At 42.0% G+C, this 16142-nt stretch overlaps 2 protein-coding genes across 12 annotated transcripts in view; one reads left to right on the forward strand and one right to left on the reverse strand.

The window, feature by feature from the left end:
* The window catches only part of DAP3 (death associated protein 3), a 62576-nt gene extending 58027 nt beyond the window's left edge, over window positions 1-4549 (reverse strand). For 3 of the 9 annotated variants that reach the window (XM_066362259.1, XM_066362256.1, XM_066362252.1), the window contains exon 1: window positions 3275-3622. The gene's annotated coding sequence lies outside the window, so the exon portion shown is untranslated. Of the gene's footprint in view, window positions 1-3274; window positions 3623-4318 lie in introns of those variants that run through there. The other 6 variants (XM_066362254.1, XM_066362253.1, XM_066362257.1 and 3 more) reach the window with 4 other exon arrangements.
* The window catches only part of ASH1L (ASH1 like histone lysine methyltransferase), a 324062-nt gene continuing 311707 nt past the window's right edge, over window positions 3788-16142 (forward strand). For 2 of the 3 annotated variants that reach the window (XM_066362230.1, XM_066362232.1), the window contains exon 1: window positions 4313-4447. The gene's annotated coding sequence lies outside the window, so the exon portion shown is untranslated. Of the gene's footprint in view, window positions 3838-4312; window positions 4448-16142 lie in introns of those variants that run through there. The other variant, XM_066362231.1, reaches the window with a different exon arrangement.

Genomic DNA, 16142 nt, shown 5'->3' on the forward strand with positions numbered 1-16142 from the left:
AAGCACCTAATATATTTTAGTCTCGATAGGTACTGGGGCATACACAAAAGAACAGAATACTACCTTATTTGCTTATATTTAGCAGACAATTCATGAATTAGTACAGTTACTGAAAGCTAATTGAAGGCAGAGACCATAAGTAACTAACTCTCTTTATATACTGGAATGATGAAAATTTTAAATTAAAAGTCTATTTTTCTTTGTAGCATATGGAATTATATTGCTGATGAAAAACTGTACCATGAAGCTCGGACTGGATTGCTCAGATGATTAGAGCATCATCCTGAAGTGCAAAGTTTGATCCCTGGTCAGGGCACATATATGAACACATAAATGTTCCTATCTTCCTTTTTTCATTTCTTTCTGTCTCTCCCTTCTTTCCTTCCCCTCTTTCACTTCCTTCCCTCTTTCTTTCTTTCCCTTCCTCTCTCTCTAAAATCAATAAAATAAATGTTAGAATAAATAAGTAAATTTAAGATTGATGTCAATGTTTATGGCCCGCCAATTAAAAAAATCTTTTTTCCTATGAAGGCAATGTGGTATAGTCAAACAATTTAGGCTTTTAAGAGATAGGCAAACTAAAGTCTAAAATAAAGTTAGTGGACTTCTCTGAGCCTCAGACTTCTCATCTGTACAATGGGGATAAGGTGATCTCAAAGTGTTGCTATAGGCCCTGGCCGGTTGGCTCAGTGGTAGAGCGTTGGCCTGGCGTGCAGAGGTCCTGGGTTCGATTCCCAGCCAGGGCACACAGGAGAAGCGCCCATCTGCTTCTCCACCCCTCCCCCTCTCCTTCCTCTCTGTCTCTCTCTTCCCCTCCCGCAGCCGAGGCTCCACTGGAGCAAAGATGTCCCGGGCGCTGGGGATGGCTCCTTGGCCTCTGCCCCAGGTGCTAGAGTGGCTCTGGTCTCAACAGAGCGACACCCCCGGAGGGGCAGAGCGTCGCCCCCTGGTGGGCGTGCCGGGTGGATCCTGGTCGGGCGCATGTGGGAGTCTATCTGACTGTCTCTCCCCGTTTCTGGCTTCAGAAAAATATAGAAAAAAAAAAGTGTTGCTATAAATATTAAACAGGAACACATGCTCTCCTGGCAAGGTATTCCACAAATGTTAACTCTCTTTTTCTTTTATTTTTGAGAGAGAGAGACAGACTGACAGACAGCGATGAGAAGCATCAACTTGTAGTTGTGGTACTTGCACTTTAGTTGTTCTTTGATTGTCAGTCATGCCTTGATTGGTGGCTCCAGCTGAGCCAGTGACTCCTTGCTCAAGCCAGTGACCTTGGGCTCAAGCCAGTGACCTTGGGCTTCAAGCCAGTGACCTCTGGGCTCAAGCCAGTGACCACAGGATCACAGTAGTGAGCGCATGCTCAAGCCCACAATGTTAGGGTTTGGAACCTGGCACCTCAGCGTCCCAGGTCAACACTATGCACTGTACTACCAGTGGTCAGGAAATTCTCTTTTCCTTTTCATATTTAAAGTACCTAACATTTTTTTTTTTTTTTTTACAAGGACTGAGAGAGTCAGAGAGAGGGATAGACAGGAATGGAGAGAGATGAGAAGCATCAATCATCAGGTTTTCGTTGTGACACCTTTGTTGCTCATTGATTGCTTTCTCATATGTGCTTTGACCGCCTTCAGCAGATGGAGTAACCCCTTGATCGAGACAGTGACCTTGGGTCCAAGCTGGTGAGCTTTGCTCAAACCAGATAAGCCCATGCTCAAGCTGGCGACCTCGGGGTCTCGAACCTGAGTTCTCTGCATCCTAGTCCGATGCTAGATCCACTGTGCCACCGCCTGGTCAGGCTAAAGTATCTAACATTTATTTCAACATTTCCATGACTCTTTGTGCAGGAGACTACAAGAGAATATAAAAGAAATGTTAGCCATTCAAATTAAAAACGTGTTGGTGGGGTAACACACTTGCATTTGTAACACATCAAGATCAATGTAAACCTAAATGGGCTCCATGAAAGGGTTGGAACCTAACACATGATTAGGAAAAGCAAATATACAATCAGGTAATCAAAACTGATTTCTTCTTTAGCTTAAAAAAAAAATAAAGCAGTCAAACAAAACCTGATTCATACATTGAAGTATGCTAAGGGGGAAATTTAGGAGTGTCTACTTGAACTTTACAGTTTGACTAGGCATTTGAGATCATTCTTGTACAGTGATTTTTAAACTATTTCTTGGATCCCTAGAAATCCACAGATGTCGAAGGAAAGGAAAACCCACAGAAATCTCTTACTTAATTTATTCTGCTTTACCCTTTGGGTGAAACTAAAAACTACTAGATTATACAAACTTTGGGATTATCCATGTATTTTAATATAGCTCTCCTGAATTCAATCATTAAGAAAGAGTAAATGTTGGCCTGACCTGTGGTGGCGCAGTGGATAAAGCATCGACCTGGAATGCTGAGGTTACTGGTTCGAAACCCTGGGCTTGCCTGGTCAAGGCACATATGGAGGTTGATGCTTCCCGCTCTTCCCCCCACCTTCTCTCTCTCTCTCTCTCTCCTCTCTCTCTAAAATGAATAAATAAAATCTTAAAAAAAGTAAGAATATCGACTTAAAAAAAAAGAAAAAGTAAATGTTCTTGTTCGTGCAGAACTTTGAGAAACAAGTATCACTAGCCACATAAATCTGACAGGTCTGGTTTTGCACTGTTTTAGCAACGATTTGAAAGAATAGGACACAAACTACCAATTACACCTACAAACCTTATCAACATCAACACTACACTGAAGAACAATAACATTTCATACTCTGCACTTTCCCTGTGTCTAGGAGATAATTCTACTTTACATATGCTAATATGCAACTAAGAAAATAACTTTCTTAGGGACATACAAGCCATGGAAGATCGAGTCAAGAACTGAACTATTAATATACTACTCACAAAAATTAGGGGATATTTTATAGCTTCACATTCATTTTGAAATATCCCCTAATATAGTTTCCTCATTCTCTAACATCAGGTTGAAAATGTATCATCCATCCATGAGGAACGAGTAGCAGTACACGAAAACATCGCGTAAACACAGTGATGTGAAATTCGAGAAATCTAAGCGGGGTTTAAAAAAAGAGAAAGAAAAAAAGAAAGTGGACCACTGCGCGGGTTCTTCCTTGGGTCCCAAACCCGCGACACTCAGCCCGGAAAAAAAGCCCTCTATAAGGGTCGTCGGCCCTATTTAGTTCACTTCCTACCTCCTGGAAGTTCGAAGTCCCGCTCCCTTCCCTCACGAGTACAACCCCTGTGCTGGTTCATTCCCTTACCGAGAGTCGCGGTTCAGTTCTACTAACGCGGAGACCAGCAGTCCCTGGCTCCACGGATCTTGTCCCGCAGCGGAGACTCGAGCTCGCTTCTTACAGCAGGAAACTACTCAACGCGCAGCCGCCGCGGCCTCCAACCACCGCCCAGCAGAGGGGCGCCAAGCCGCCCCCAAGCCGCTCACCGCCGCCGGGGGGCGGAGGAGGGAAGTGAGCTGGGACGCTGCGGTGCCGTGGCCAGGGGGGTAAGTAGTCATAAGTCTCTGTCCACCGCTCGGGTTCTTACAGTCATAACGGCCTGCTGTGCCTATTTCGCTCATCCTTTTCTCCCCCACTCCTGCGGCCAACGGAATGGAACAGGCCCGCGGGGGGATTGTGGGAGGCGCACGCGCGAAGGGTGGAGGGAATGTGGGGGGGGCGGAGCAGGAGGAGGCGGTGGCGGCCGTGGCGGCTGTTGGTGGCAGTGGGGGCGGAAGGGGGGGGAGAAAAAGAAGAGGAGGTGGAGGTGGAGGAGGAGGAGGTGGAGGAGGAGGAGGAGGCGGAGGAGGCTTGGGCTCGCGCCGCTGGAGGTACGCGTGAGGGCCCGTGCCAGAGCCGGCTTGACAGGGGCCGAGGGGAAGCAGGGGACCGTGCGAGGACGCGCCCCAGAGCGAGCGCGTCCGGGCTGGCGGGCGCGCAAGGCGACCAAAGGCGGTGGTTGGTGGGAGCAGCGAGCGACGAGCCCAGCTACATTCTGGCGCGTGCGGCCGGACGCTCGCGCTCCGCCGCTGGAGTCGGGTGAGGGTGGGGGCACAGAGGAAGAGAAGGCGAAGAGGGAGGAGTGGGAGGTGGGGGGTACGAGGAGCTCTTCGCTCCCTCCCTCCCTCCTTCCCGAGGAGCTGCCGCCGCCGCCGCCGCTCCGCCGCCGCCGCTCCGCCGCCATTTTGGTTTCGTTTTGCGGAGGGGGAGACGATCCCTGTCTCGGTTGCTGGACCCACCTCCCCTCAGCTTGCCCAGCTTAGCCCCACGCCTTTCCCTTCTCCTCTCTCGCATTTCCGCAAGTCCGCTCACCCGCAGGCCGCCTCTTGACAAGCGGGAGGGATCCGCTGTGGACCAAGGGAAGCGGAGGAGCCTGGTGGCGGCCGTCCCCTCTTCCCCACTTCCCTGCACTCTCATCTCTCTCGGCCTTGGCCTGTGACGGTGAGTAGAACCACCTGGGGAGGTCTTTGGGCCTAAATACTTCCTCAGCTACTCAATCCTTGGCTTTCTGGGCGCTCCTGTCATCTCCCGGATCTGTATCTCCAGGAGAGCGGTGGTAAGGATGGGGGAGGGGAGAGTAGGAAAGGGGATCCTGAGTTTACCGGGAAGTCCCTCCTGTCGGGGGTGAAGGGGTGGCCCTGACTGGCGGGCTCCTGGCTTGGGGGAGGGGGACGGGAAAGTAAGCGAGTGGAGGCGGAGTTGGCTGCGCCCCTGACAGGTTTAGTTTGTGTGTTGGGTAGGCATGATTGGAGCATCCCCCAAGGTCCAGTTTGTGTCTGAGGGATACGACTAGCTGGAGAGGTGATGTTCTGAGGGTAGTTCACCTATACAATCAGGTCTGTGGTGTTCCTGACACGCTGAAATGCGTGTAGGAACGACAGGATGATCTGAGTGTTTTAAGTGTAATAAATGTTACTGGTTAGTTTGTAAATGGAAAGACATGTTTTTGGTCTAGAAGACAGATGGCCTGTCGGTGTATAGCGGCTGTTTGTGTGTGTATGCAAGGAAGGAAACTGTTCCGGAAGAGTTTGCTTGTATGTGTATAAGGGTGATGGAGTTTCCTTATAAGTTTAGCTTATTTTTAAAATAAAACTTGGGATGTGCCGTGGTGGTTGGTATGTGTGTGTGTATTTTAGGGTTTGGGAGCGCCGTATTACTTCTTGTTGGGAAAGAGCAGTCATAGCAGTAATACTTTAGATATACTATATACTGTGTATGCATGGGTTCAGGGATGGGAGAAACTTGTCATAGCCAGTTGTGGCCTTAAGAATACTTTGTTTTTCTGAAGAGGGTGAATCGTTTAAATGTGAAGGCCCAGACCATCTTTAACAGAACAGTTATTGTGAATGTGTCAAGAGTGCATGGCCTTTTTGTGGACCTTAGTTTTTTCAAACTGCACTTTCAGTTTTTTGTGATTCTAAATACCTGTGAGAACAGTAAGATAGATGTTTCCCTCTTTTACAAAATAGGAAATTAAGGCATAAAGAGAATTTTTCCAAGGTCACCTGTTAAATTGAGGACAGAGTTTTGAACTATAACCCAAGTATTCTGACCACTAGTCCAGTAGTATATTTACCATACAGTGGAGACTCAGGAGGTCTTTGTCAGGCAAATCTGAGCTTATTGGAAAGATAGGGGCATATGTAATCGGATAATGTATTTGGTACAGATCAATTGTGTCAGACATGTATATGGAATGTAAGTTGTCCTGTATGAAAATGTCTATCCATGACTATATTATTTTTTGTGGAGAAAACAGAGCATTTCTGACACTTAAGCTTGTGTGTTTGAGAGAGGGATGTCTTTCATAGCTTAACTTGTACCAGAGCAGCTGCCTGGGGGCTGACTGCTTAACTTTATATTTTTCTTTCAGTTTGACAGCTTAACCTTAAATCTATGGGATGATCTTCTTTCATTCATTCAACAAATATTTATTGAATAATTGCTCAATAAATGGTCCTGCATTAGGCTAAAAATAATCAAGGTGACCCTGTTGAAACTTTGGATATATATGAAGGGAGACTTGTCTTGACAGTGATTTTGTATTAACTCAAGCAAGGCAGACAAATCAGTGTGGAATTGAAACTAGAAAACATTCCTAAAAAGTGTCTTTAGTTGGGAGGGAGTTTAGATCTTTTAAACATCTTAATATGAAAGGATACAAGTGTATTTAATTATCTAACAGAGTAACCAGGTTGTGATGTGCCGCCTTTTGCCCCTCTCTCCTTTTTTGCATTTATAAGTAAACTGGTTTTGGGATCTGGAAATTGTTCTTATAAGTGCTTATGGATATTGAAACTTTGGCTAGGCTGAAGGAATTCTTCGAAAGACTAATTTTATAGTAAGGATCCCCTCTATGAACATGAAGGAAGAAGATTTGAACAAAACCAACTTTATTTCTCTGGAAAATGAAATGTTTTTTGATGTGCTAAATTAGTGGTTCTTAAAGGGTTTGGGGGGACACATCCTTCTGTGAATCTATTGAAAGACCCTTACTGTAGAAAATGAGCATAAGCAGAACCACACAAATTATGCACACAATTTCAGGACTTAAATTGTAATGAAATAGAACTAATTTGTATTCAGGTCTCATTTGAAAGCCTTTTTTAAAAATAAAATAGTTGTGTTTGGGGGTGGAGATGCTAGTATGAGTTAAAATGAAAGATTTTGTGACAATATTTGAGCATACTGACAGTAAGAATTTTAAGATCCATGTTTTTTATTTATTTATTTTTTACTTTTAATTTTAAATTTTTATTTATTTATTCATTTTAAAGGAAAGAGAGAGAGAGAGAAGAGGGGGGGAGCAGGAAGCATCAACTCCCATATGTGCCTTGACCGGGCAAGCCCAGGGTTTTGAACCAGCGACCTCAGCGTTCCAGGTCGAAGCTTGATCCACTGCGCTACCACAGTTCAGGCCATGTTTTTTATTTTTATTTCTTTATTTTTAGGTGAGAGGTGGGGAGATAGGTAGGCAGACTCCCGCATGCGCCCCCACAGGGATCCAGTGCTCCAGTCTGGGGCCAATGTTCCAGTGCTGTGCTATTTTTTAACGCCTGAGGCTGAAGGGCTCCGAAGGAGCTATTCTCAGTGCCGGGGCTCATGTTCTAACCCAGTGGTCCCCAACCTCCGGGCCACGGACCGGTACTGGTCCATGGGCCATTTGGTACCGGTCCGGAGAGAAAGAATAAATAACTTACATTATTTCCTTTTTATTTATATTTAAGTCTGAACAATGTTTTATTTAAAAAAAAATGACCAGATTCCCTCTGTTACATCAGTCTAAGACTCACTCTTGACGCTTGTCTCGGTCACGTGATACATTTATCCATCTCCCCCTTAAGGCCGGTCTGTGAAAATATTTTCTGACATTAAACCGATCTGTGGCCCAAAAAAGGTTGGGGACCACTGTTCTAACCAATTGAGACACTGGTTGTGTCAAGGGAAGAAGGAGAGAAGGAGGAAAGAGAGAGGGAGAAGCAGATGATTGCTTATGTGTGCCCTGACTGGGAATTGAACCCAGGACGTCCATATGCCAGGCCAATGCTCTATCCACAGAGCCATTGGCCAGGGCTTATTTTTTATTTCTTTGCATACTTATTTGCACAGTCTTAGTATGTGATTCTGAATTAGGTGATAAGAGAATGTAGCACAAATGTTTATAGTTTTATTCTTTGTCATTATCTTTTTATTCTCAGATTTCTGTCTTTTCAGTTTTGTATTGGGACTGAGGTGTTTTGAAGCTCATTTCTTGGAGTTTATCTTAATTATAACATTATTGAGTTAATTCTGTGCAAGGGACACAACGATGAATAATACATGGCTTCTGCATTTGGAGAGATTCTAATCCAATTGAAGCTGTGAATTGTATGATAGTATGGGGCTTCCAAAAGGGCAAGGAGTAGGGAACCATATTCCTAGAAGTTAAGGTTTCATGACTTAATTGCAGAGTTTTTGCTACCACTTATTCTTTGGAAGCTATAAAAAGTCTTCATGCTGTAAATGCAACTTTGTAGCTAAAAATGTGCTTTGGTAGCAAATAATTGATCACCTGATGTATTTGGATTGAGAAACTCTGGTTTGAAAGGGAGACAGACATTGGTTGCATTTCTTATCTTGTATTGGATGTATTTCTAATAGTAAGCTTATGTGAAAAACGTCTTTAATGTTATTTTCTAGAAAGTACTTCTGGGGTAAATTCCAGTAGTTATTTGACATACTACCCATGAATCTAGTACCCATGAAATTAAAAATTATAACCGCATTTTTAAAAGTACAAGAAATTCAGAACATTGTTTTAATAGGACAGATTACAGGATTCATCAAGATAATGGAGAGATCTTGAGAAAAATGGTCTGATTACTGTGATGGCCTTTGTGTAGGAATGTCAAACTTGTGAAAAGTTAGATTTTCTTTAATTTTTAACTTGGATAGTAATTTCTGGTATTTTAAAAACATATCATGTGTGTATGTATCTGTGCATTTAGATACATATGTATATATATATAGTCTCTTCTATATATGAGATACTGTACTTCACAAAAAAGAATGCTTCTAATAATCACAAAAAATTATTGAGGATTTTAAATATCAAGAATGAAAGCAATTTTTATGTCCTATTGAGTTGTATTCTAAAATACAGAATATTACTACCCTGGCCACTTAGCTCAGTTGATTGGAGTGTTGTCCTGATGTGCCAAGGTTGCAGCTTTGATCACCTGTCGGGGTACATACAGGAGTCAGGCAGTGAAGGCATGGATGGACCAACAGGTCGATTTTTCTCTCTCCCCTTCCTCTTTCTCTAAAGTCAATTAAAAAAAAATTTTTTTTTTTTTTTTGGTATTTTTCCAAAGCCAGAAACAGGGAGGCAGTCAGGCAGACTCCTGCATGCACCCGACCGGGATCCACCCGGCATGCCCACCAGGGGGTGATGCTCTGCCCATCCGGGGCGTCGCTCTGTTGCGACCAGAGCCATTCTAGAGCCTGAGGCAGAGGCCACAGAGCCATCCTCAGCGCCTGGGCAAACTGCTCCAGTGGAGCCTTGGCTGCGGGAGGGGAAGAGAGAGACAGAGAGGAAGGAGAGGGGGAGGGGTGGAGAAGCAGATGGGCACTTCTCCTGTGTGCCCTGGCCGGGAATCTAACCCGGGACTCCTGCACTCCAGGCCGACGCTCTGCCACTGAGCCAACCGGCCAGGGCAAAAACATTTTTTTAATAAAAGATTTAAAATACAGAACAGAACTTTTCTGTATCTTGCAAGGGACTGTGGCAGTACCACTTGAGGCTTTCTTCTAAGTCTTCCATACCCTATGAATAAAAAATTGGCCACGTTTAATCCTGCCCAAAAAGATCTGCACACAGTGAAGTTTTATCATATGTGTAGGTGGTATGTCTCCAGTTAAATAATTTCATATTGCTATTTAAGTTATGTGTGTTGGTCTGAATCTCTTAGAGGTAATAATATATATAGCCTTACTGAAATCCACTGTGAGGTCTACTTTGTGTCTATCTTTTGGGAGCATGAGAGGGGAATGAAAGCAGTGTTTGTTTTGTTTTGAACTTTATTGTAGTCCTTTTTTCTTTAAATTTGTAATGTGATTTTTAGGTTTTTTTTTAAGACAGAAGTGAGAAGAATGAACTTATAATTGCTTCACTCTAGTAGTTCATTGATTGCTTTTCATATGTGCCTTAATGGCGAAACTTGGGGGGCCCAAGCTGAGCCAGTGACCCCTTGCTCAGGCCAGTGACCTTGAGTTTAACCCAGCAACCTTAGGCTTCAAGCCAGTGACTCTGTGCTCCAGCTGGTGAGCCTGTGCTCAAGATGACAACCTTGGGATTTTGAACCTGGGTCCTCAGTGTCCTAAGTTGACGCTCTGTCCTCTGTACCACCACTGGTCAGCCTGATTTTTTTTTTTAAATTTTGTATTCTTTTGTAGTAGAGGTTAGATTTTCATAGTTATGATTTGTCATCTTACTTAATGATAACTGTCAATCTTTCATGTTTTAGAAATTACTTTTTTAGTGACTTCCTCATTGGGGGTGTTAATGGCAGTGTGATATTGACACAACATAATAAATGATGGCTTCAAGTAATGACAGAAAGTTAACATAACCTTACTGCTATTTCAGAGTTGAACATCTTATTTATGTTTGTAGAATATAAAATTATTTTTAGCATTGTTTTTACTTTTTATAGTTTTAGTCATTTGCTCTTACACATGGAAGTTAGTAACAGGATTGTATACTTTATTCATTAATTGTGTTGATATTTTAAATGTAAAAAATTTCAAACATATATAGAGATAAAGAGAATAGTATATAATGAGTTCTCATGAATTCAGCACCCAGCTTAAGTAGTTATCAACACCCAGTTATCACACTACATCTCCATCTACTATTAGCCTCTCTCCCTTTTCTCCACTTTATTTGAAGCAAATCTTGAAGACATATTTCATCCATAAATAAGGGTACATTCATTTCAGTTTTTTTCTTTTTTTAATTTGGAGGGGGGAATGGAGACAGGGACAGACAGACTGGAAGGGAGAAAGATGAAAAGCATCAACTTGTAGTTGCTGCACTTTAGTTCATTGATTGCTTTCTCGTTGTGTGTTGATGGGGGGTTGCTCCAGGTGAGCCAGTGAGCCCTTGCTCAAGCCAATGACCTTGGAGCCAGGACCTTTGGATTCAAGCCAGTGACCATGGGGTTATGTCTGTGATCCCATGTTAAAGCCAGTGAGTGACCCTGCGCTCAAGCTGGTGAGCCCACGCTCTGTGCGGCGGCCTCGGGGTTTCGAACTTGGGTCCTTAATGTTCCAAGTTGACGCTATCTACTGTGCTACCACCTGGTCCGGATCATTTCACTCAAATGGGTTGTTTCTTCATAGTTAGATTTATATAATTTTAAAAATAAAGTGTATAATAATATTTGGAACTGAACTATTTTACCAAATATTTCTAATTTATATTACCTGTTAATAGGGATATCCTTTGCAAGTTAAGAAATGAGCTAAATTAGAAATTAACCTCACTGCTTTTAGATGTTGGCACTGAAAAATGCAAGTTAGTTCCTATGTTTGCCGGTAAAGCTTATAATCTCTTTCAGCTTTCTGTTTTGTTGGTGTTATTTTTAGTCATGAAGACAAGATTCTAAAAACATTTTCTAATTCCTCTTAGTTTGTCTTGATTTTCCTAACTGGATCTAGTTACTACAAAGAAATCAGATAAATCTGGTGATGTTGAACAGAAGTTGAAATTGGTCGAAAATCAGTTTGTTATTTAAAGAGTATAAAATGCACATTATTAGGAATTTTGAAGTTAACTGTGGACATTTGAAAGGCCATACCATTGCTAAATAAACCATGTATGTTGCAGACAGTGGTTAGCATGATGAGTAGAAACATTTATGAAAGAGAAAGTAGATAGTCTTTTTAAGTTTCAAAATGAATCAAAGTACTATATAGAGATTTCAAGTGATTACTAGTAAAATAGAATTTAGATACATACTCTTTTTTTCCACAGAAGGCTGACAGTTATAATTAAGATGAATGTGAATTTAATCATTAGTGAAATTTTGGTTAACTTTTGTTATATGCTACAATCCCATGGTAGATAAATCATGAATTTTTGATTTAATCTTTTTGTTTTATAATTCTATCTTTTCCACACTTGGTACTTCTCATTCAGTTTTTTTTTGTTCTAAGGCTCCAGGCAACAGTGCGTCTGATTATAAAGTATCCATATCATGGCTTCTTGGTGTAAATGACATTATTTAGAATGTGGAGGAGTCATTCGTTATGATAAGATTTCTTAAATTCAGCAGTGCTGAAAATGAAAGCTCCAGAGTTAAACTATTTACCAACATAAGGAGACTGATGGGGCTAAATGGAGAGAATTTGAGACTGTCTTCGAGAGAAGAAACTAACTATAACATTTGAGAAGATAGAATGACTTAGTCATGTATAATTATTTAAAGTATAAAGTTTTTCAAAGAAGATTGGAAAATATAAATCTCAAGAAAAAAGGTTCCACATCAAGCTAAATGATAACAAGTTGGGAAGTTCGAGTTATGCAGAGTTTATAAAAGAATAAAGAGCCATCACCTCGAAACTGCAATGAATTAGAGAATACATATAATTTTTTTTTTTACAGAGACAGGGACAGACAGGGACAGATAGACAGGAACGGAGAGATGAGAAGCATCAATCATCAGTTTCTCGCTGCGCATTGCAACACCTTAATTGTTCATTGATTGCCCTCTCATGCGTGCCCCGACTGCGGGCCTTCAGCAGACTGAGTAACCCCTTGCTCGAGCCAGTGACCCTGGGCTCAAGCTGGTGAGCTTTTGCTCAAACCAGATGAGCCCTCGCTCAAGCTGGTGACCTCGTGGTCTCGAACCTGGGTCTTCCACATCCCAGTCCGACGCTCTATCCACTGTGCCACTGCACAGTCAGGCCATATAATTTTTTTAAGCAAGAGAGAGAGAGATTGAGAGAGAGAGAGGGACAGAAAGGAAGAGAGAGAAAGATGAGAAACATCAGTTCTTTGTTGCCTCACCATAGTTCATTGATTGCTTTCTCATATGTGCCTTGACCCCTGGGCTCCAGTGAGCCAGTGTTCCCTTACTCAAGCCTATGACCTTGGGCTCAAGCCAGCGAACATAAGGTCATGGCTGTGATGGCTTGATCCCATGCTCAAGACAGGACTCTGTTCTCAGCTGGTTAGCCCATGCTCAAGCCAGCTACTTCGGGGTTTTGAACCTGGGTCCTCAGCATCCCAGGCCGATGCTTTTATCCACTGTGCCACTGCCTGGTCAGGCAATGAATTAGAGATTTAAGTTACTTTTATTTGCACGTGTGTTTGTGTACCTTTAACTTTAAGGAAAAAAACTTGAATGAATGTAGAACAAGGTCAAGGTTACTTTTGGTTAAACAAGTATTTCTTTCATTTGTTTGTACATTCATTTATTTATCATCCAACCAACTAACATTTTTCTAGTGTTTAATCCATTCCCATTTATGTGCTCAGGTATTGGGAAAGAAGACATGATTATTATTATTATTATTAGCCTTAGAGAGTTGTCAGTCTAGTAAGAGGAATGTCTTGTTAACAAACATATTTCAATATACTGGATAACACAATTCTCCCAGACAGAGAGGAGAGAAAGTTATTAAGTCTGTGGAGAGAAGGAAGAGAATAGGGATGCCTTCCTATAAGTAGAAAGAGCCAGGCTTTAAAGAATAAATATGAATTCATTAAGGCTTAGGGCATTTTATGTAGAGGAAGATCATCTGCAAAGGTATGAAAATGAATATAACATAACAATGAATTCAAGTGACTTTAATTTGGATTTCATTCTCCTTACAATCTTCTATGCCAGTGGTAGTCAACCTGGTCCCTACCGCCCACTAGTGGGTGTTCCAGCTTTCATGGTGGGCGGTAGCAGAGCAACCAAAGTATAAATAAAAAGATAGATTTAACTATAATAAGTTTTATAAATATTTATTCTGCCAAACTTAGCAAAAATCCGACATAAAGTACTTGGTAAGTAATTATTATTATATGCTTTAACTTGCTGTAACTCTGCTTTATAAATTTTATAAAGTAAAGTTACTTCCTTTATAAATCACCATTACTGTGGAACTGGTGGGCCGTTAGAAAATTTTACTACTAACAGAGATACAAAAGTGGGCGGTAGGTATATAAAGGTTGATTACCCCTGTTCTATGCTCTAAAACAGGGGTCTCAAACTCGCTGCCCGCGGTCCGCATGCGGCCCGCCCACCAATTTTGTGCGGCCTGCAGACTAATCAAACTTCGTGGATTAGTCTGCGGGCCAGTCTGCGGCCGCACAAAATTGGTGGGCGGGCCGCGAGTTTGAGACCCCTGCTCTAAAAGATTGGCCTTTTTAGTTAGACATCATCAACAAAATCACTACTGCCCGACCTGTAGTGGTACATTAGATAAAGCGTTGACCTGGAATACTGAGGTCGCTAGCTTGAAACCTTAGGCTTGCCTGGTCAAAGCATATACCAGAAGCAACCACTACTAATTGATGCTTCCTGCTCCTTCCTCCTCCCCTTCCCCTCCCCCTCTCTCCTCCAAAAATCATAAAAAAAAACCAAAACCCTTTAAAAAATCAAAATGAAAAAAAAATCAAAATGAAACTGTTTATATACACTCTACTTGGACAAAATAATATTTGGTTTATAATTAAAGGTCATTTAAAGTTTTTTGGGTATTTTTTTGGTGAGAGAGAAAGAGATAGGAAGGGAGAAAGATATGAAGCATCAACTCCTTGCAGCACTTTTTTTTTTTCCCTTGCAGCACTTTTAGTTGTTTATTGATTGCTTTTTCATACCTGCCTTGACTGGGGAGGGGGAGTTGAGGGGTTCCAGCTGAGCTAATGACCTTGGCCTTCAACCTGTGACCTTTGGGCTTATGCCAGGGATAGTGGAATCATGTCTGTGATCCCATGCTAAAGCCAGCAATCCTGTTCTCAAGCTGGTGAACCCACACTCAAGCCAGATGAGCCTGTGCTCAAGCCAGCAACCTTGGGATTTTGAACCTGGGTACTCAGTGTCCCAAGCTAATGCTCTATCCACTGCACCCGCCACCTGGTCAGGCCATATAAAGATTAAAATGAAGAAAATAATTGGTTATATTTTCATTTAGAACAGTTTTGCTAGTGTACATCTCACTCCTTCAGCATTTTATTTAGTCTTTGAATTTGCTAGATACCCAGCCAGATAAAAAATGTATAATTGTTTTTTATTTCTTTTTTTTATTTTTTAGATTTTATTTATTGATTTTTAGAGGGGGGTAGGGGTGTGGAGGGAGGAGGATTGGGAAGCATCAACTTATAGTGGTTGCTTCTTGTATATGCCTTGACCAGGCAAGCCTAGGGTTTCAAACTGGCGACCTCAGTATTCCAGGTCGTGGTTTTATCCACTGCACCATCACAGTTTTTCTTGATAATGAACAAATCTCCCAGCCTCCATATTGATTTAATTTCCCACCATTTGTTGAAAATCTCAAATAGAGATTAAGATCGTGGACTTGGAAATCAGATTGACTCGGCACAGATCATAGTTTTGCTATATATTAATACTGATGGTGTAGTTTTGTTTTTTTTTTTAAATGAGAGGAAGGGAGGTAGAGAGACAGACTCCCACATGCGCCCTGATTGGGATCCACCTGGCAGCCTCTGTCTGGGGCAGGTGCTCTGCCCATCTTGGGCCATGCTTACAACCAAGCTATTTTTAGCACCTGAGGCAGAGGCTCTACAGAGCTGTCCTCAGCACCTGGGTTGATGCACTCAAACCAGTTGAGCCATGGCTGTGGGAGGGGAAGAGAAAGAGAGAGAAAGGGACTGGGGAAGCTGATGGTTGCTTCTCTTGTGTGCCCTGAATGGGAATTGAAACTCAGACTTCTACATGCCAGGTCAGTGCGCTATCTGAGCCAGTCAGTGCGCTATCTGAGCCAATCGGTCAGGCTTAGTGGTAGAGCCAGTTGGCTAGGGCCAGGGCCTGATGGTGTAATCTTTGGCAAATATTTATGAATATTGGTTTCCTTGACTATAAAATAATGGTTATATTTACAAGGTTCGAGGATTATATGAGGTAATATGTGTAAAGTGCTTAGCATAATGTATATCCTATAACAAGTGCGTAATACATGTTTGTTATTTTTATTTTGCTTATACCCTGAAAAGAGAAAAATAAATATTTTTTCTAGCAAAAGGTTAGAATGTCAAAGTACATTTTTTATAGTACATGTATTAAAAAGAATAAAAAAGCTTGACTAATGGTGAAACACAATGGATAGAGCATCCACCTGGAAGGCAGAGGTCTCTGGTTTGAAATCCCCATGTCACCAGCTTAAGCAGGGGATCACTGGGTCAGATTGAACCCCCGGGTCAAGGCACATATAAGGAGCAATCAACAAATAACTAAAGCAGTGGTTCTCAAACTTTTTGAAGTCAGGCGCATTTAAAATCCTACAGATAATTGTAGGCACATTATATACAGATTTCTGAGAAATGTTATAATAATTAAGTCAAATATTAAAGAAAAAACGTGAAGTCCAATTGTGGTTTTATGGTAATTAAACGAAATAAATACGACAAAATTAAACTTATTTT

This window comes from Saccopteryx leptura, chromosome 2, assembly GCF_036850995.1.
Source record: "Saccopteryx leptura isolate mSacLep1 chromosome 2, mSacLep1_pri_phased_curated, whole genome shotgun sequence".
Classification (NCBI taxonomy): domain Eukaryota; kingdom Metazoa; phylum Chordata; class Mammalia; order Chiroptera; family Emballonuridae; genus Saccopteryx; species Saccopteryx leptura.